Source organism: Cervus elaphus, chromosome 24, assembly GCF_910594005.1.
Source record: "Cervus elaphus chromosome 24, mCerEla1.1, whole genome shotgun sequence".
Lineage (NCBI taxonomy): Eukaryota > Metazoa > Chordata > Mammalia > Artiodactyla > Cervidae > Cervus > Cervus elaphus.
Window position 1 is genome coordinate 66,732,270 of NC_057838.1, and position 6,000 is coordinate 66,738,269.

Consider the following 6,000-nt stretch of genomic DNA (forward strand, 5'->3'; position numbering starts at 1 on the left):
TCAGCGGAGCCGTCTGCCAGGGCTTGGCATGGGTCGGGGGTGGGAAACGTCCCGGGAAACAGCAAGGAGCACAAGCCCTCGGCTGTGTCTTCTCGCCCTGCCCACCCTCCTCTCCCGCCCAGGAAGGCCTCTCTTAAGGCTCGGCTTGCCGCCCACCCAGCCTGGAAACGGAAACGTGCTGCCGCCTTGTGGACACGGCCTGTAACAACACCTTGAAAACTACCGCTTTTGGGCACTGGATACTCATAGAGGCTGGAGCCCTGGAAATGACCCCCTGCCTCCAGAAATGTCCAGAGCTGGTCATCAGAAACAGTTCAGTAAAGAACCCCCGTTCACGAAGCAAATTTAAAGAGGTGTAAGGTTGAAAGAAGTGTTGCTGAGATGGTGATTTTGCTTAAGCACAAGAAAAGCAGTCATTAGGGAGAGGCAGATGGAAATCTCAACCAGATACCATTTCATGGCCATTAGAGAGAAGATCAGGAAAAACGGGGACAGAGAATCAAAGCAGGATAGGACCCGGGGGAAAGGGACCTATCCAAGGGTCGTTTGGGGAAGGTAAGTGCAGGAGCCACGATGGAGAAAGGCCTGAAGGTCGCTTCCGCGAGAGAAAGTAAAATACAAATACAAATCGATCTCTACCAATGGGCCTGGCAATGACACTCCTGAAACTATACGCAAAGAAAAACCTGGATTGCCAAACCAAAGGCTCAACCAACGGTCACTGCAGAATCATTTGCAATCACCAAGACTGGCAGGCAACAAAAATGCCCAGGGACAGATGAATGCGTCAAAAAGACATGGCACCTGGATGCAATGGACTCTCAGTCAGCCAAAAAGAGAAATAAAACACTGCCTTCTGCAACAAGACGGATGAACCTGACTTTGATCATACTCAGTGAAGGACCTCAGTCACAGAACAACAAATAACCTGTGATGTCGCTTAGACAGGCCGTGGAAAATGGATACAAACGGATCAGTTGACCGAGGAGAAACCAAAGTCCAGGCCCAGGAAAAAAACCCACCAACAACAAAAACTAACAGTTACAGAAGGAAACAGCTGGTAGGAGAGATGAATTAGGAGTTTGGGGCTGACAAATCTCCACCAGCATATATAAAGTAGTCAGGAGGACCAACTGTCCAGCATCAGGGACTCCGATCAACCGTCTCTAACGACCTGTATGGAAAAAGAAACCTGAAATGCAATGCATCTAGGTACATGGGTAACAGAATGAGGGTGCCTGACATCCCAAAGAAGCACAATATTGGAAACGAACTCTATTCCCACCGGAAAATATGTAAACTTCAAATGAAGAGGGGAAATTACAAAGAAAAGAGATGTCACAGCTCTTCCCCTGAGTCCTCGGTGACCTGGGCTTCTGTCACAGCCCTGGAGCCTGACCAGACTTGAGCCCCGAGGCCTGGGGAACAGTACAAGTCCCCAGAGACCCAGTTGCAGTTAAATCTGGGTATACAGATTTTAACTATATCCGGGGATGTAGTTAAAAACAATTCAAAACACAGCCGCTTTGCATAAAGCAAAGGTGAAGAGGCGATTGGACGCCCACTGTGTGTTTTCAATTTTTGCACGAAAACCACTGGCTTGCCCTTATCAACTACTGTGAAAGGGAAATCAAATCACCACCAGGTATCAACTCACACCAGTCAGGAAGCAGATCAACCAAGGTCGACAAAGAATACATTCCAGGGAGGGCACGGAGGAGAGGGAACCCCCCTTCACCATTTTCTCCAACGTCAATTGCTAAGAGCCACGATGGAGAATGGGAGGAAGGGCCCCTTCAAAATTAAAAAGGCACCTACCAGTGAAGCCCACGATCACACTCCTGGGCCTCTACACGAAAAAATAACAATTAAAAAGAAACCTTCATTCAAAAAGACACACTCACCCAACCAGTATGCAGCATCATTTACAAGGTAAGACCTGGAAGCAACAAAAAAGTCTGTCAGCATATAGATGCTTCAAGAAAATCTGGTTCATCCACACACTGGGATATTACTCTGCCAAAATCAGGAAAGAAACATGCCTTCTGCAGAAAACACAGAAAAATGCATGGACCTGGAGGGGGTCACATAAAGTGAAGGGCCGCTGGCATAGAACCACAAACACCTTCTGATGTCACTTAGAGACAGAATCCAAAGACTGACACAAATGAACTCATTTAGGAAAGAAAAACCGACTCCAGGGCCCAGAACCCAAAGGGATGTCTACGGAAGCACAAAGGGCGGGGAGAAGCATACAAGAGGTGTCTGAGGGTAAGAGGTGTGCACTAAGAGACCCATAGACGATCAGAAAGGACCCCCTCCACTGCAGAGGCTGCTCTAGCCCACACACTCCAGTAACCCGAAGGGAGAAAGAAATCAACAAGGAATACACCCATGTTTAGGTGTCACGGAATCGGGTGGCTGGAAGCCCCAAAGAAACGCATTGTTGTAAATGAACTCCATTCCAATCTAACATAAACCCTTCAGACTAGAAAGAAGTGGAGTTAAAAAGAAAACAAAACAACCCAAAACAAAACCAACAGAAATGTCGTTATCTCCCTGAAGCCCCTTTGAGTAGGCTTGTGTCACCTCTCTGGGGCCTGAGCAGCCTGGGGCCCCCCAGCCTGGACTCTGGGCCAGCTGAGAGAGCTGGGGAGGACCGGCCAGCAAACGAGCCCCCCTGAGTCCTGGAGTGTCTGGTCCCCTGTGACCGTGACCACCATCTCCGGATCCAGGCGCACCTCCTGAAAGCTCCATGAAACCTCCTGCATCCAAAGACCAGCGCATGCTCTGGGCTGGAAGAGATTGGGGAAGTCACCTGGTGTGCAACTCTCACGCCGGTGGAATCCCCGCTGCAGCCTCCTTGCACGGAGCCGTCGCCCCACCTAGGAGCCACAGCGTCCTCAGCGGAGCCGTCTGCCAGGGCTTGGCATGGGTCGGGGGTGGGAAACGTCCGGGGAAACAGCAAGGAGCACAAGCCCTCGGCTGTGTCTTCTCGCCCTGTCCACCCTCCTCTCCCGCCCAGTAAAGTCTTCTTTTAAGGCTCTGCTTGCCGCCCACCCAGACCTGGAAACAGAAACGTGCTGCCGCCTTGTGGACACGTCCTGTAACAACACCTTGAAAACCACCGCTTCTGGGCACTGGGTACTCATAGACGCTGGGGCCCTGGAAATGACCCCCTGCCTCCAGAAATGTCCAGAGCTGGTCATCAGAAACAGTTCAGTAAAGAACCCCCATTCACGAAGCAAATTTCACGAGCTGAGCGTAGGCAGAATGTGTTGCTGCGTTGATGATTTTGCTGAAACATAAGAAAAGCAATCATTAGTGAGAGGCAATTCAAAATAATTTGCGATAGGGGAATGAGATATGGAAAGATAGACCCATCTGAACACAGAGTTCCAAGGAATAACAAGGAGAAATAACAATGCCTTCTTAAATAAACAATCCGTAGAAATAGAGGAAAACAAAGGTGTGGAAAGACTAGAGTTCTCTTTAAGAAAATTAGGCTTCCGGTGGCAGGGTCTGGGGAAGGGGCGGCAGGCGCCATGTCAGGCCATGAAGGTGGCAAGAAGAAGCCCCTGAAGCAGCCGAAGAAGCAAGCCAAGGAGATGGACGAGATAAGGCATTCAAGCAGAAGCAGAAGGAGGAGCAGAAGAAACTCCAGGAGCTAAAAGCAAAGGCTGCGGGGAAAGGCCCCCTGGCCACTGGTGGAATTAAGAAATCTGGCAAAAAGCAAGCTGTTCCCTTGCACCTGAGGCAGTGATGACCCTTAGTTCCATTCCTGTTTAAACACCTGGATTCCCTGCCATGATATCTGTTGCTGCCTATAGCTAGAATGATGTGTTGTCTTGGAACCTATTGTACATTTAAGAATAAACTTTTGTAAAAAAAAAAAAAAAAGAAGAAGAAGAAAGAAAGAAAATTAGATACCATGGGCACATTTCGGGCAAAGAGGGGCACAGTATAGTTGTTTTCATTCCCATCTCAAAGAAGGGCATTGCCAAAGAATGTTCAAACTACCTCACAATTGTGTTCATTTCACATGGTAGCAAAGTCATGCTCAAAATCCTTTAAGCTCGGATTTAACAGTACATAAACCAAGAACTTCCAGATGTAGAAGCTAGATTTAGCAAAGGCAGAGGAACCAGAGATCAAATTGCTAACATCTGTTCAATCATAGAAAAAGGAAGGGAATTCCAATAAAACATCTACTTCTGCTTCATTGACTACACTAAAGCCATTGACTGGGTGGATCACAGCAAACTGTTGAAATTTCTTAAAGAGATGGGAATACCAGACCACTTGACCTGCCTCCTGAGAAATCCATATGCAGACAAAGAAGTAACAGTTAGAACCGGAGGTGGAACAACAGACTGGTTCAAAATTGGGAAAGGAGTACGTCAAGGCTGTATATTGTCACCCTGTTTATTTAACTTAGATGCAGAGTACCTCACGTGAAATGCCAAACTGGATAAATCACCAGCTGGAAACAAGATTGCCGGGAGAGATATCAACAACCTCAGATATGCAGATAATACCACGCTAATAGCAGAAAACAAAGAGGAACTAAAGAGCCTCTTGAAGGTAAAAAGAGGAAAGTGAAAAAGCTGGCTTAAAACTTAGCATTCAAAAAAATAAGATCATGGTATCTGGTCCTATAACTTCATGGCAAATAGATGTGGAAACAGTTTCAGACTTTATTTTCTTGAGCTCCAAAATCACTGCAGATGGTGACTGCAGCCATGAAATTAAAAGACATTTGCTCCTTGGAAGAAAAGTTATGACGAACCTAAACAGTGTATTCTGAAGCAGAGACATCACTTTACTGACAAAGGTCCATGTGGTCAAAACCATGGTTTTCCCAGTGGTCATGTATGGATGTGAGAGTTGCCCCAAAAAGAAGGCTGCAGGGCTCAGCCGCTCAGTCGTGTCCGACTCTTTGCGACCCCAGAGACTGTAGCTCGCCAGGCTCCTCTGCCATGGGGATTCTCCAGGCAAGAACACTATGGGTTGGCATTCCCTTCTCCAGGGGATCTTCCCAAATCAGGGTTCAAACCCAGGTCTCAGACATTGCAGGCGGATTCTTTACCATCTGAGCCACCAGGGAAGGCCGAATGCGGAAGAACTGATGCTTTCAAACTGTGGTGCTAGAGAAGACTCTTCAGAGTCTGTTGAAGAGCAAGGAGATCAAACCAGTCCATCCTAAATGAATTCAACCCTGAAGATTCGTTAGAAGGACTGATGCTGAAGCTGAAGCTGCAATATTTTGGCTACATGATGAGAAGAGCCGACTCACTGGAAAAGACCCTGATGCTGGGAAAGACTGAGGGCAGGAGGAGAAGGGGATGACAGAGGATGACATGGTTGGATGGCATCACTGACTCAAAGGATATGAGTCTGAGCAAACTCAGTGAGATAGTGAAGGACAGATGAAGCCTGGCGTGCGGCAATCCATGGGGTCGCAAAGTGTCGACATGACTTAGCGACTGAATACCACCACCCAGTGAAAGCGCAGTAAGCTAGGTGTCTAGAGACCTGGGAACTAGCCCTGACTGCATGTTACTCTGTGACTTGGAGCGAGTTCCATCCCCTTTCTTGGTCTCGGTTTTCCCATCTGTACAGATAAAAAGGGTTCCAAACCTCTTTTATGTTTTCAACCTGAAGGCCACGTTTTTTTTTTTGCACGAGGCATGGACAGGGACTGCCCCTCCTGTACCCACACAGACTGGGAAGAGACTTGCCAGGGGATCAGAAGCAGAGCAAGAGACCCAGATCTGCCCGTGTCACTGGCCTCTCCCTTAGATCCTGGCAGCCAGCACTGGGGAAGGAAAATACCTCCTTTCATGTCCAGCGGTCACGGGAGTCCCAGCGCAAGCTATGCCCCCAGGCAGGATTGTGTCTGGGGTCAGGCGATGAACCTGTTTTTCAACCATCGTGATTTTTGCAGGCCATTCTATCTTTTAGACAGGGTGATACTCACAAGAGCGGCGGGGTCCCTAC

At 48.2% G+C, this 6,000-nt stretch overlaps 1 pseudogene; it reads left to right on the forward strand.

Moving 5' to 3' along the window:
* Window positions 1-3,545: 3,545 nt before the first annotated feature.
* LOC122682978 lies at window positions 3,546-3,922 on the forward strand (annotated as a pseudogene).
* Window positions 3,923-6,000: the final 2,078 nt, after the last annotated feature.